The sequence below is a fragment of the Schistocerca nitens genome, chromosome 5 (genome assembly GCF_023898315.1).
Source record: "Schistocerca nitens isolate TAMUIC-IGC-003100 chromosome 5, iqSchNite1.1, whole genome shotgun sequence".
Classification (NCBI taxonomy): Eukaryota; Metazoa; Arthropoda; class Insecta; order Orthoptera; family Acrididae; genus Schistocerca; species Schistocerca nitens.
In genome coordinates, this window is record NC_064618.1 from 213,122,014 (window position 1) to 213,136,842 (window position 14,829).

A 14,829-nucleotide genomic window follows, 5' to 3' on the forward strand; every position below is an offset into this window, starting at 1 on the left:
TTACTTACCAGCCGATGTCGCCAGGCCATCATGGACCAACAGAGATTCAAAACTTCTCTTGTCCGTGAAAAGAAGTTTTGAGACTGGGAGGCGTCGTTCTCACAGTAATCACGGCCATGTTTCGACAATAAGTGTCTACCTAGATGGGACCAGAGTCCCTCATCTACGGAGAGATCTAATCTTTCCAGGCTGACCGTTTCCAGTTACTGAAAAAAAAGCTGTTAAGCTCTCCAGACAGTCGTGCCCGTGAAATATATATTTTACCGCACGCTAAAGGAACCTGGCGACTTCCTGGGAAGTTACAATCCTGTCTCCAAAAAACGTGTGCACCAGCCGCTCTCTCCATATTGTCCCAGCTTCTAACATGACAATACTCAGACTTTTATGACCTGCCCACCATTTGCACAAAACATCTCTTAAATGGCTTCCTCCACCCACTTTCCGGTAACTGGCCGCCTTCGCGACGAACTGTTGCCTGGCCAAGGTAAAATGTTTTGCGAACTGGTGCCCTCCTGCTCCGATCCTAAGTGGAAAGACTGGAGTGCCACAGTCCGAAGTCCCTCTGCAGGTACAGTTTACCGAGTGCCGTTTCCCAGAATATCTAGCACAACCAGGTCGCTGCACTCAGCATCTCTCTCTATTCTCCGTTGTCTCCACTATGGCCCCTCGTGTACATGTTCTCTACAGACTACACATGCAGTTACATGAACATTTTGCCCACAATTTCCTCATGCAAAAAAGTCATAAACTACACACACCAAACATAGTACTTGGGGAACATCGAGATCATGACCTATAAAATGAATATTAATGTGACTGATAGTGTTATTAAAATGAGAGAGTGGCGTGCTGCCTGTTAGTACCAGATTAAAATTTTGTGTTCTCACCCGCATGAAACACAAACACTCTCTGCTACCACTGGTAGGTAGGGAAGTAGGACAAAGGCGCTGCTGGTGCTGGGGTAGAAACACTGAGTCCTGTAGAGTGTACAAGTTTTAACTTTTATTTTATTCCAAACGACATTAAACAAGCTTCACTGGCATTAATACACTCCTGGAAATTGAAATAAGAACACCGTGAATTCATTGTCCCAGGAAGGGGAAACTTTATTGACACATTCCTGTGGTCAGATACATCACATGATCACACTGACAGAACCACAGGCACATAGACACAGGCAACAGAGCATGCACAATGTCGGCACTAGTACAGAGTATATCCACCTTTCGCAGCAATGCAGGCTGCTATTCTCCCATGGAGACGATCGTAGAGATGCTGGATGTAGTCCTGTGGAACGGCTTGCCATGCCATTTCCACCTGGCGCCTCAGTTGGACCAGCGTTCGTGCTGGACGTGCAGACCGCGTGAGACGACGCTTCATCCAGTCCCAAACATGCTCAATGGGGGACAGATCCGGAGATCTTGCTGGCCAGGGTAGTTGACTTACACCTTCTAGAGCACGTTGGGTGGCACGGGACACATGCGGACGTGCATTGTCCTGTTGGAACAGCAAGTTCCCTTGCCGGTCTAGGAATGGTAGAACGATGGATTCGATGACGGTTTGGATGTACCGTGCACTATTCAGTGTCCCCTCGACGATCACCAGTGGTGTACGGCCAGTGTAGGAGATCGCTCCCCACACCATGATGCCGGGTGTTGGCCCTGTGTGCCTCGGTCGTATGCAGTCCTGATTGTGGCGCTCACCTGCACGGCGCCAAACACGCATACGACCATCATTGGCACCAAGGCAGAAGCGACTCTCATCGCTGAAGACGACACGTCTCCATTCGTCCCTCCATTGACGCCTGTCGCGACACCACTGGAGGCGGGCTACACGATGTTGGGGCGTGAGCGGAAGACGGCCTAACGGTGTGCGGGACCGTAGCCCAGCTTCATGGAGACGGTTGCGAATGGTCCTCGCCGATACCCCAGGAGCAACAGTGTCCCTAATTTGCTGGGAAGTGGCGGTGCGGTCCCCTACGGCACTGCGTAGGATCCTACGGTCTTGGCGTGCATCCGTGCGTCGCTGCGGTCCGGTCCCAGGTCGACGGGCACGTGCACCTTCCGCCGACCACTGGCGACAACATCGATGTACTGTGGAGACCTCATGCCCCACGTGTTGAGCAATTCGGCGGTACGTCCACCCGGCCTCCCGCATGCCCACTATACGCCCTCGCTCAAAGTCCGTCAACTGCACATACGGTTCACGTCCACGCTGTCGCGGCATGCTACCAGTGTTAAAGACTGCGATGGAGCTCCGTATGCCACGGCAAACTGGCTGACACTGACGGCGGTGGTGCACAAATGCTGCGCAGCTAGCGCCATTCGACGGCCAACACCGCGGTTCCTGGTGTGTCCGCTGTGCCGTGCGTGTGATCATTGCTTGTACAGCCCTCTCGCAGTGTCCGGAGCAAGTATGGTGGGTCTGACACAGGTGTCAATGTGTTCTTTTTTCCATTTCCAGGAGTGTATAAACATTCACTGACTAACATCCAACATGATGAACTTATTACAGTTAAATCAGAATTAAATAAAGTGCCAAGCCAACAATCTTACAAAAGACTGCACTCTTAAAAAATTCTTTTTTTTTAAAAGAAAAGAAAACACTTTAACAGCAGTTAAACAATATTACTGTTTCTCCCCTTTCTTTCCTCCACTGGCCTTTAGCTAGATACAATTGTTTAATCTCAAAAAAATAATTTCAGACAACTATTAGCACCTAATTATCAGGTAACAGTAACGAAGATTACTATTGATCATTCAATTTAGCGAGCCATTTATTTCGAAAGATTCGTGCATGACAACTATTAATATAAGAAAATCCTCACGCAAACATTGCCTTGCTCTGATCACAGTCTTAATAAGCTCTGATTAAGAAGAGGGGAAGCAATCGTCTTACAACCAGGTACAAACTTACTTCAAAAAAGCTCTCTGGTTACAATACATTAAACAAACTGACATAAACAAAGTTCCAGCAGGATAGTCAATTGTGGCTCCCACCACTTAGTGTTAATTACAAACAATCAACCCCTTTCGTCTTTCACAAATTTTATTTTTATGGACAAATTATAATTATTACTACTACCAGCAACAGCAAAAAACCACCTCCCTTTCTTTAAAAAAAAAAAAGCAGTAAGAGATCACACATTCATTATGAATGGCCAATTACGACAGCACAAGCTACTTACCCAACCTGGTCACGCAGTGAGATACTTATCCCTAGGCAGGACACTTAGACTACGGACAGCTAGGTATAAAACGTAAGAAAACACTATGAACTCAGAGAAGGTGCTTCAGCAACTAAACCATTCTACATCAACCGTACGCAATTTAAAAGCCAGGGCACGTCGTGAAGAAGATCACTAGTGGTTAAATTACCTGCACAATTATAGCTACTGCTCGTATTCCAAATTATTTTTGAAAAGGAACAGAGGAACACGAACCTTAAACTTGCCGCCGAATACAAATATTGCCTTGTAACATTCAAGTATGGTATTCTCATAACAGCGCCTTTTATGACAAACTGCCTATTGGCTTCTGTCTCGGGTTCTTCGGCCGACGTTCATCTAATGATTTTTCTGACGTTTCGCCAGCACGAGTTGCTGGCAGTGTCAAAGCTTCACCCTCCATTGCCGGTGGTGAACTGGAGCCGAGCTCGCGGCCGCAGACTATATGTACCCGGCGCGCCAACGTCCGAGGGCTTCTCCGCGGTCATTTCCGGTGCGGTTCTCCTCTTGCTACCTGCGACGGTCGTTCGCTGCAGTACGGGAAGCCAGGATCCGTTGACCTCAAGGCTTTCCTCTTTCTTGTTGAAACTGTTCGCGTGTTTTTGTATTTCTACAGCTTCTCTAAACAAGCGCGTGTGATAGTGCTTCTCTACAGCCAGAACTTCCGTGTCGGCGTGGAGGCTGTTCATAACATTTACCATGGAAGACAAGAAACTGCCATTTCTAGATGTGCTGGTCACAAGGGACGGAGAAAACCTGGGACACAGCGTGTATCGAAAACCGACACACACGGACCGATACCTGCACAAACTGTCAACCCACCACCCGAGCCAGAAAAGAGGCATGATTAGTACGCTCGTAACGAGAGCAGGACGAATATGTGAGCCGCAACACCTCAAACGAGAAATGCAACACCTGGAAACTGTTCTGAGGAGCAATGGGTACTCCACAAATTACATTAGAAGTGTAACAGAGCCAAACACTCGGCGAAGTAAGGAACCAGAAGAAGAAATGTCGGGTACGGCCTTTCTGCCATACATTCCCAGAGTGACGGACAGAATCGGCCGTATATTGCGCAAACATGGCGTAAAGACGATTTTCAAACCGACAAGGAAGATCAAAGAGTGTCTTAGATCGGCGAAGGAACAAAGAGACCCACTTGCAATGTCGGGAATATACCGTATACCATGCACATGCGGAAAGGTTTATGTCGGAATCACTGGACGATCCATTAACACCAGGATCAAAGAGCATAAGCGACATTGCAGGTTGGGGCAGGTGGAGAAATCGGCCGTGGCAGAGCACGCACTGAATGAGACCGACCACGTAATAAAATTCGCCGACACGGAAGTTCTGGCTGTAGAGAAGCACTATCACACGCGCTTGTTTAGAGAAGCTGTAGAAATACAAAAACACGCGAACAGTTTCAACAAGAAAGAGGAAAGCCTTAAGGTAAACGGATCCTGGCTTCCCGTACTGCAACGAACGACCGTCGCAGGTAGCAAGAGGAGAACCGCACCGGAAATGACCGCGGAGAAGCCCTCGGACGTTGGCGCGCCAGGTACATATAGTCTGCGGCCGCGAGCTCGGCTCCAGTTCACCACCGGCAATGGAGGGTGAAGCTTTGACAATGCCAGCCACTCGTGCTGGCGAAACGTCAGAAAAATCATGAGATGAACGTCGGCCGAAGAACCCGAGACAGAAGCCAATAGGCAGTTTGTCAACAAGTGGCCACGAAAGCCTTAACAATTTTGTAGCGCCTTTTATATTTGGATTAAACAGTTTCAGCAGCTTCTGTTTAACAATGTTAACTGGGAGAATACCATAGCAACCACTTGAAAAAAATTAAGGCTCTCAACAGCGATCTCGCAGAAAGAAATACGTGCCTTTAGCATAACAAAAAAGCACAGCCAATTTCCTTTCTATAGTCTTAACGTTTCGTTCAGATCATCCAGGGCACAGTCAGAACCAGACGAGGTCGGACGAATCACTAAACTGACACAACTATTAATGCTGCACACAACGGCGTTAACGCCCTAAGAGCTTAGAGCACGAGCCCACTAGATAGTCAGATGTGGAGCAGTGAAGGTGGATCACCGCTTAATATCAATTCGAGCTGCGCTCCTCCGCTTCTTCCGCGGACTGGCTACCACGGGCGCAAACAAACGACAGCCCTCGGCAGCAACCACGTCTGGTTGGCGCCTCCATCCAAACACCAGTTTCGCTGTCGTGACGACGCTACGCCACGTTGTCCCACAGAGCCGTGCTGTCAAATTATCCGTCGTGCCACTTATTGCTCAATGCTCGGAACCGACTGCCTCCTCTGCGAGCCACCGCATCCCCTCTTTAAGCTGCTCCCAACCAACCTAAGCGGTTGTTGGCAAACTTCTACACTGTCGCAGATAAACGAGGGCGAATAAAGGATATCAGCAGGAGTTACGGCTCAGTTTTCTATGGCCACATTGCCAGTATGTGTCATACCGGGTCGAGCACCTAAATCTTTCGTTACTTTCCCAACAAGAAAACTAAGAAGGGATGGTACAACGAGATAGGGAAATATCTATAAAAAGGTTGATACAACACTCTATGATGTCCATAAAGGTTTTCCGCTCGAATAATCTCCGAGAGCACCTAAATATAAAAGAAAAGACTTAACCAAAAACTTGCGCAACATGTACTGAAGCATGGAAGGAACAGTACAGACAGTTAAGATGAGAAAATGGAAAACTTTTGTTGAAATAGTGTGATCCGGAGATGTCCATTACGGAAATAAGCAGTAGAATAACGAAAAGACGTATGTTTATGTCGTGCTAGACAATGCAGAAATACATTCCGCCAGTGGTTTTACGACACTGCGAAGTGTTTTCGATTGTAGGAACTTACCCTTATGGGAACTTTCCTCGTGATGTTACCGGAGACTCTGTGAGCAGACGCCAGTAATTCAACCTGGTATGAAGTGAAACATGGTGCAAAGATTCAGTCGATCTACCTTCCAATGCCAGGCCTAACTCGTCTAGTTCAGCTACAGCCCATACACCACTGGACCACTGGCCAAATTCCGACTTATGAGCTGGAGTAAATGCGGATACTGGAGCCTATGCCACCCATCCCCCATCCTCCCCCCCCCAAACTGCCCCCCACAGTATATATTTCTACTCGTTGTCAGAGAAAATGCTTTCATCATATGTAATACACCTTGTGCCAGATGCTGCATGACGTGTTGAAAATTGATACTTGTATCTCTATTAAACAGAGTTATTGCAGCAGTTCTGTCAACTGATACTCGATTACATTACCGTCAACAACAACAATCATAATAATCAGTTCAACACATACAGAAATACACACACATATACACATTCATTAAGGTCACACCACTTATATGTTGTAGATTGTTGTTTTCCCTGCTACTTTCGTACTTTGGTGCTAAACGCTTCATCGGCTCTGCATCCCTAACTGTTCATATTAACTGAAGACAGTTAAATATCTTGAAAACTACTTATTGGATCAAAAATGTTATAATTCCAATTTGTGTATCTTGGAGGGCGACATCCACTGATACCACACTCGAGGCTCCACCCCACCTTGTGCTTGTGTGGAGGAGGCAACTCTTAAATCTTCAATGGGAAGCCCGTTTTTTATATAGCAGATTACTATTATAGGCAAAATTTACATACGTTTTGTCTGAAGCATTTCGCCACAGATAGCGCTGTAATTGGAGGAATAGATATGAGTACACAATCGTAATTTACCACATGCTGCTCGACGGCCCATGAATATCCAATGGCACGTGGGACCCCAACTGTTTATAAGTGGGCATTAATTGTGGAACATTCTTTTAAAACAGTAGAGCAAGCCATCTCACGTTTTTGAACGTAGCACAAGTGGGTAATCTTGGTTTCTTTTTTTTTTACCTCAAGTGCTACATTTCTGTTTTTTATTTTTCTCAGCATTTTATACAAACCATAAGTTCATCATCGCAGATTTTCCGCCATATTTTACCTAGGATAAATGTTCTATAAGATTTTAAACGTAGCGCACATTCACCATCTTTGACCCTGACACCTTATGCATAGGAGAAATCCGTTGTTTGTGGTGATAACCAGTCTTGAGGTGACCTTGAAATGAACAGGAGGGTTATTTCCACTATATGTTCCCTCGTCTTGGATTGTGACGTCACAGAGGCCACATTCTTCGATTTTATACTTAGCACAATTGGTCTAAGTCCACCATCTTGATTAGCTATCTGGACTGTCACATCATACAAGCCACCATCTTGGATTTTATACTTAGGATGATGAAGTTAGGTCTACATCTTTGATCTGCCATCTTGAATTGACCAATATCTTGGATTCACCATTTTGGATTGGGGAAACCTTGGAGGAAAGGGCAAAGAAGGGAAGGGAAGTAATAAGTCATTCTTTTCTTCATGACGAAAAAAACGGTTCAAATGGCGCTGAGCACTATGGGACTTAACTTCTGAGGTCATCAGTCCCCTAGAACTTACAACTACTTAACCCTAACTAACCTAAGGACATCACACACATCCATGCCCGAGCCAGGATTCGAACCTGCGACCGTAGTGGTCGCGCGGTTCCAGACTGTAGCGCCTAGAACCTCTTCATGAAGATATGAGGTCTTATGTTAAATTCATTTGTCTTTGCTTCAGCTTTCCTTGTCCCATTATTTCCCAGCGAGGAAGCACAGTACCAAAGGAGCTACAGAGGCAGCTGGTAGCTGAACAAGAGAAAGTGACTTGTTCACATAGCCAGCAGTGTAGTTGGTCTGCTGGACTCAGGGCCTGAGACAGTTGCAACTTAATATTTGCTGGTTTGTAGGCATGGCTGTCTGTAGCATTTATTACCACAACAGGTTCCTGTTTCACATCCACAAGAACACATCTCACATCCTCGAAATATCTCACTAGCACCTTGAGAGGCATACACAAACTGGTGCATTTGTATTCAAACATGGATTGTGACCCTGTTTCATGCACATTCCATCCTGACTGTACTAACACATTCAAGTCTGATTTCTAAAAGAAAACATACGTTTTTAAGGCTTATGTGATCCCTATAGTTACTAGTGAAATGAGATGGCTCTGTAGGGATTCCATCTGTTTCTCAAGATGGCAGATCAAAGATGTAGACCTAACTTCATCATCCTAAGTATAAAATCCAAGATGGTGGCTTGTATGATGTGACAGTCCAGATAGCTTATCAAGATGGTGGACTTAGACCAATTGTGCTAAGTATAAAATCGAAGAATGTGGCCTCTGTGACGTCACAATCCAAGACGAGGGAACATATAGAGGAAATAACCCTCCTGTTCATTTCAAGGTCACCTCAAGACTGGGTATCACCACAAACAACGGATTTCTCCTATGCATAAGGTGTCAGGGTCAAAGATGGTGAATGTGCGCTACGTTTAAAATCTTATAGAACATTTATCCTAGGTAAAATATGGCGGAAAATCTGCGATGATGAACTTATGGTTTGTATAAAATGCTGAGAAAAATAAAAAACAGAAATGTAGCACTTGAGGTAAAAAAAAGAAAGTTTTCCTTCAAAGTATGGAAAGCTGTTGCTGGTGATCGTTTATGGTGATGAATTGCAAGCCTGATCTTAATATTTTTGTTAAATGTTGTTGAAGCAAGAGGTTTACGCAATAAATATTCCAATGTATAATTCATTTCTTAAATTCGACTGGGGCAGCTGTACAGAGCGACACCAATGTGCAGTTCAAGCCTAGTGTTTGAAGAACTGTGCATTCATCCATACTAATGCATTGTGCTTGTGCTGCAAAATGACACACTGATGACAGAGTGTGTGTCAGTTTTATACTTTACGCCTACGTTGCTCCTGCTTCAAGAGTAAATTCATTATTTCTTCACCATAGAAGTAATATATCTTGGTCTGCAGTACTGAACTCAAGAGTGTGTAATGTCTGTACACTCACTAAAAGTTATATGGCACTGGTGGGCAATTCAGTGATTTCATATCCAGGACCAGCTGTACTGAAAATCCATTGATTGTGTGAATGAGTTTGTCATATTGACATATGCATTCGTTGTACATTCGATACAAAATGTACTAACAAATAGTATATCTACTGTTTGAGCCGATCTCATAAAATTTATTACGACCCTTCTGTGAAATTTGTTCCTCTGAAAGACATAATAGTACTTCTGTAGAACTTACTAGACTTTTGTAGTTTTTGTTTCAATTTTGGACATGTTAGAATTTGCATTTCTCTTGAATCTAGGTACACACACCAATTTAAATCATCAACACACTAACAGCCAGGGGTGTTTCCATAATGACGACACTTCCTAGCTGTATTTACAGTTCTGTGCTGTGATATTAGGTATGCTGTTGTGTGCTTTCAGTCCAATGTGATATTCCAATCCCCTTTGCTTAAATCTTCATGAAAAGTAATTCATCTGTAGAACAGACAATTGTTCTTTTAAAGTATGTCATCGCATGTAAATCTCAACTGACACTGTGACGTCTGATGATTGTCTTCATATATCATTTTTCTTTGCAGTCCTCAGGAGGGACATGAAAAATACACTACTGGCCATTAAAATTGCTACACCACAAAGATGACGTGCTACAGACGTGAAATTTAACCGACAGGACGAAGATGCTGTGATATGCAAATGATTAGCTTTTCAGAGCATTCACACAAGGTTGGCGCCGGAGGCGATACCTACAACGTGCTGGCATGAGGAAAGTTTCCAACCGATTTCTCATACACAAACAGCAGTTGACCGGCGTTGCCTGGTGAAACGTTGTTGTGATGCCTCGTGTAAGGAGGAGAAATGCGTACCATCACGTTTCCGACTTTGATAAAGATAGGATTGTAGCCTATCGCGATTGCGGTTTATCGTAGCGCACATTGCTGCTCGCGTTGGCCAAGATCCAATGACTGTTGGCAGAATATGGAGTCGGTGGGTTCAGGAGGGTAATACGGAACGCCGTGCTGGATCCCAACGGCCGCGTATCGCTAGCAGTCGAGATGACAGGCATCTTATCCGCATGGCTTTAACGGATCGTGCAGCCACGTCTCGATCCCTGAGTCAACAGATGGGGACGTTTGCAAGACAACAACCATCTGCACGAACAGTTCGACGACGTTTGTAGCAGCATGGACTATCAGCTCGGAGCCCATGGTAGCGGTTCCCCTTGACGCTGCATCACAGACAGGAGCCTCTGCGATGGTGTACTCAACGACGAACCTGGGTGCACGAATGGCAAAACGTCATGTTTTCGGGTGAATCCAGGTTCTGTTTACAGCATCATGATGGACGCATCCGTGTTTGGCGACATCGCGGTGAACGCACTTTGGAAGCGTGTATTCGTCATCGCCATACTGGCGTATCACCTGGCGTGATGGTATGGCGTGCCATTGGTCACACGTCTCGGTGACCTCTTGTTCGCATTGACGGCACTTTGAATAGTGAACGTTACATTTCAGATGTGTTACGTCCCGTGGCTCTACCCTTCATTCGATTCCTGCGAAACCCTACATTTCAGCAGAAAAATGAACGACCGCATGTTGCAGGTCCTGTACGGGCCTTTCTGGATACAGAAAATGTTCAAGTGCTGTCCTGGCCAGCACATTCTCCAGATCTCTCACCACCTGAAAACGTCTGGTCAGTGGTGGCCGAGCAACTGGCTCGTCACAATACGCCAGTCACTACTCTTGATGAACTGTGGTATCGTGTTGAAGCTGCATGGGCAGCTGTACCTGTACACGGCATCCAAGCTCTGTTTGACTCAATGCCCAGGCGTATCAAGGCCGTTATTACGGCCAGAGGTGGTTGTTCTGGGTACTGATTTCTCAGGATCTATGCACCCAAATTGCGTGAAAATGTAATCACATGTCAGTTCTAGTATAATATATTTGTCCAATGAATACCCGTTTATTATCTGCAATTCTTCTTGGTGTAGCAATTTTAATGGCCAGTAGTGTAAATGTCTGCACAGATACATATCTAAGTTTTGATGGTGTTGAAAATTGTAGGGCACATGGATCTTGGTAAAGTAATAGCATAATTCTTCATGTTGGTCTAGAATGCAAAATGAATCAAAGTAGGATACGCCATTTATGCATGTTTTGTTTTTTATGTATGCCACCCAATGTGCCCAGATCCTCCCACATCATCTCAATTTACTATATCACATTCTTTAAATGCCCACGCAGTAAACACTCGATGAAATCTGGGAGTGCAGAATTTTGTACGAATTTAAGCAGATTGGTATTTGTTTGTGGTCTGCTGGGTAGTATAGCTAGGTGTTTTTTATTACAGTTCAATACTTGCTAGGCTGTATCCACCATATTTGATCTACCATCTTGTATTGCCTACCATCTTAGATCCGCCTTATTGGATTGGAATGACCTTGAAGGACGGGGTAAGCGAATGGGGAGGGAGTAATATATAGTACTTTTGTCAGGATGACTAGGCAATCATAAGTCATGTCACATTCTTTTATCTGTGCTTCAATTGCCCTTGCCACACCATTTATCAAAGGACACTGTGGAAGCATTAGTTAGATAACGGTATAGTGTTAGAATATATATTCTACCCATCTCCATATTAGTACTTGAATAGTTAACTACGAAGATTCTTTGCATAACCGATGCTTTACTTACAATGTACATTTTAAGGCACTGCATGCAACACACCAAAAAAGATCGCCCAGTAATGGACATTAATTTCTTATCAATTGGTTATACTGCAGACTCAGTTGTACACGCTTGACAGTGTGAAAATATTATGAAACGAGTTTATTCCTGTTACAGTGAAGTGACTGGGTAATTTTCTTTATTGTGAGTAAAATTAAGAAAAAATAAGGCCACAAAAATAAATTATTCATATCTGTAAACTCAGTAATTTTGTCTCTAAGACTCATGAGGACAAATAGGTCAAAGGTCCACACACACACACACACACACACACACACACACACACGTGCACACGTACACAGGATGAGGGAAGGAGAGATGTAAAGGAGACACAATGTACAAAACAGCTTCTGTCTAACCTAGATATACACACCATAGGTGTACAAAGGACCTGCAATATCATGCAGCACAGTTTTGATTGGCAGTAATGTTCTAAGGCCATGGTGAGATAAAAAGACTCCACAGACAGGAAATTTGTTTACTAACATCGATTGCTATAAAGCAGTATAAACCATGAAATGGAGAAAACGTCTCATCGCAAATTTAATGGAGCACGTAACTAGCAATACGCCTTCGACATGGTAGAGTGATTTAACTCCACATTTCGGTAACACGTTAACAATGACAAGACTGAACATAACATCCAGTCTCTCCAATTAGAATGACGACTTGCTAGTGTCGTAGTTGGCATATCTAACAGTAATACAAAAAAACATGTGTCAGAGTAAGTTGAAGACTAAGGAATTATTCGGTAAACAGAAATGGGAACGCAGCTGAGTTAAGCAACTCTGAAAAAGGGCTGTTAGTAATGGAAATGGCGATGATCGTCGTGTGCCTACAGTCCGCCTCTGAGAAGCATGTGCGCAACAGGGACGCGGCTGTGAGGTAAGTGTTGTGCTCTAGACAGACTAGCAAGTGTCGTTCTGAAAACATTTGATCAATGCAATTATATCAACATTGTAACTGCGACTGACGTGTGGATGTTCAAGCGACGCGAATATGATAAATTTCCTCACCTCTTCTGTGTGCTGATACTACCGAAATTACGTCAGTCAAACTTTCCATTTGTGTGTACACGGTGCCTGTAGCTGCTGTATTTGTATCAATAAGTCATAAGTGTTGAAGTGTGTTTTGGTCGCAAGGACCTTTTCGTTTTAACGATTAAAAAATCCCAAACGGCAGGATTTTCAGTTAAGTTCCTTGCTTCGAAGTTTATGTTTCACTACAACTTTCCCATTTTGTACAGATGCTGTAATTTATATATAAAGTATAAAATAAGCATCCTGAAAGGCAAGAAATGAAACATCCTGGAGTCGTACGGTAAGGCAACGTTTTTAGATCCACAAAAGTCACTGTGGGCGGCAGCAGTGTTGAAGGAAGCGAGAAAAAGGGAAGTTTCCTCACCCTCTCACCCCCCCCCCCCCCCCCTCCACCAGGTAAGCACTCTTCTTAGCTACATATTGTACTTACTGCCGCCACTCTTAATCATTCGAAAGAATGCAGATGGCGGTGAAACTACTTACGAGTGGATAAGTCATTATACATACTTTCCTCATGCAAGAAACATAATCCTGAAAGTACTTCAGGTCTACAAAGAGCGAGATTCAGGAATCTGTGGCAAACTGACGGCTCAGAGCAATTCCTGTGATGCTTTCCCCTATATACACACATCAAAAAAAGTTTTGCATCACCTCAGTTTCCAGAACATCTGAAGATAGATGTTGACTGTGGATATTGTATCACAGACACAGTCCCTCTGACTGTTCAGAAATGTCACTAAACCCGCGGAGAGATGTAAATAACCAGGCATGAGCAGCGCCTATTACACGGACGGGGTCCGACACCTGATCAGTTCCAGTCATTCCACCAGGAAAGAGGTACTTCGCTCGTATTGTCTGCAGTTCAGTCATGCTTAGACGACCGATCCCGCTGTTCGATCGCTTTCGCATTGTTACTTTGTGCGAGGAAGGGCTCTCAACAAGGGAAGTGCCCAGGAGTCTTGGAGTGAACCAAAGCGATGTTGTTCGGACACGGAGGAGATACAGAGAGACAGGAACTGTCGTTGACATGCCTCGCTCAGGCCGCCCAAGGGCTACTACTGCAGTGGATGACCGCCAACTACGGATTACAGCTGGGAGGACCCCTACCAGCAACGCCAGCATGTTGAATAATGCTTTTCGTGCAGCCACAGGATGTCGTGCTGTGACTCAAACTGTGCACAATAGGCTGCATGATGCGCAACTTCACTCTCGACGTCCATGGCGAGGTCCATCTTTGCAACCACGACACCCTGCAGCGTGTTACAGATGGGCCCAACAACATACCAAATTGACTGCTCAGGATTGGCATCATGTTATCTTCACCGATGAGTGTCGCATATACCTTATAACAGACAATTGTCGGAGACGTGTTTGGAGGTAACCCAGTCAGGCTGAACGCCTTAGGCACACTGTCCAGCGAGTGCAGCAAGTTGGAGGTTCCCTGATGATTTGGGGTGGCATTATGTGGGGTCGACGTATGCTGCTGGTGGTCATGGAAGGCGCCATAACGACTGTACGATACGTGAATGCCCTCCTCCGACCAATAGTGCAACCATATCGGCAGCATATTGGCGAGGCATTCGTCTTCATGGACAACAATTTGCACCCCCATCGTGCACATCTTGTGAATGACTTACTTCAGGAAAACGACATGGCTCGACTAGAGTGGCCAGCATGTTCTCCAGACATGAACCCTATCGCACATGCCTGGGATAGATTGAAAAGGGCTGTTTATGGACGACGTGACCCACCAACCATTCTGAGGTATCTACGCCGAATCGCCGTTGAGGAGTGGGACAATCTGGACCAACAGTGCCTTAATGAACTTCTGTATAGTATGCCACGACGCATAGAGGCATGCATCAATGCAAG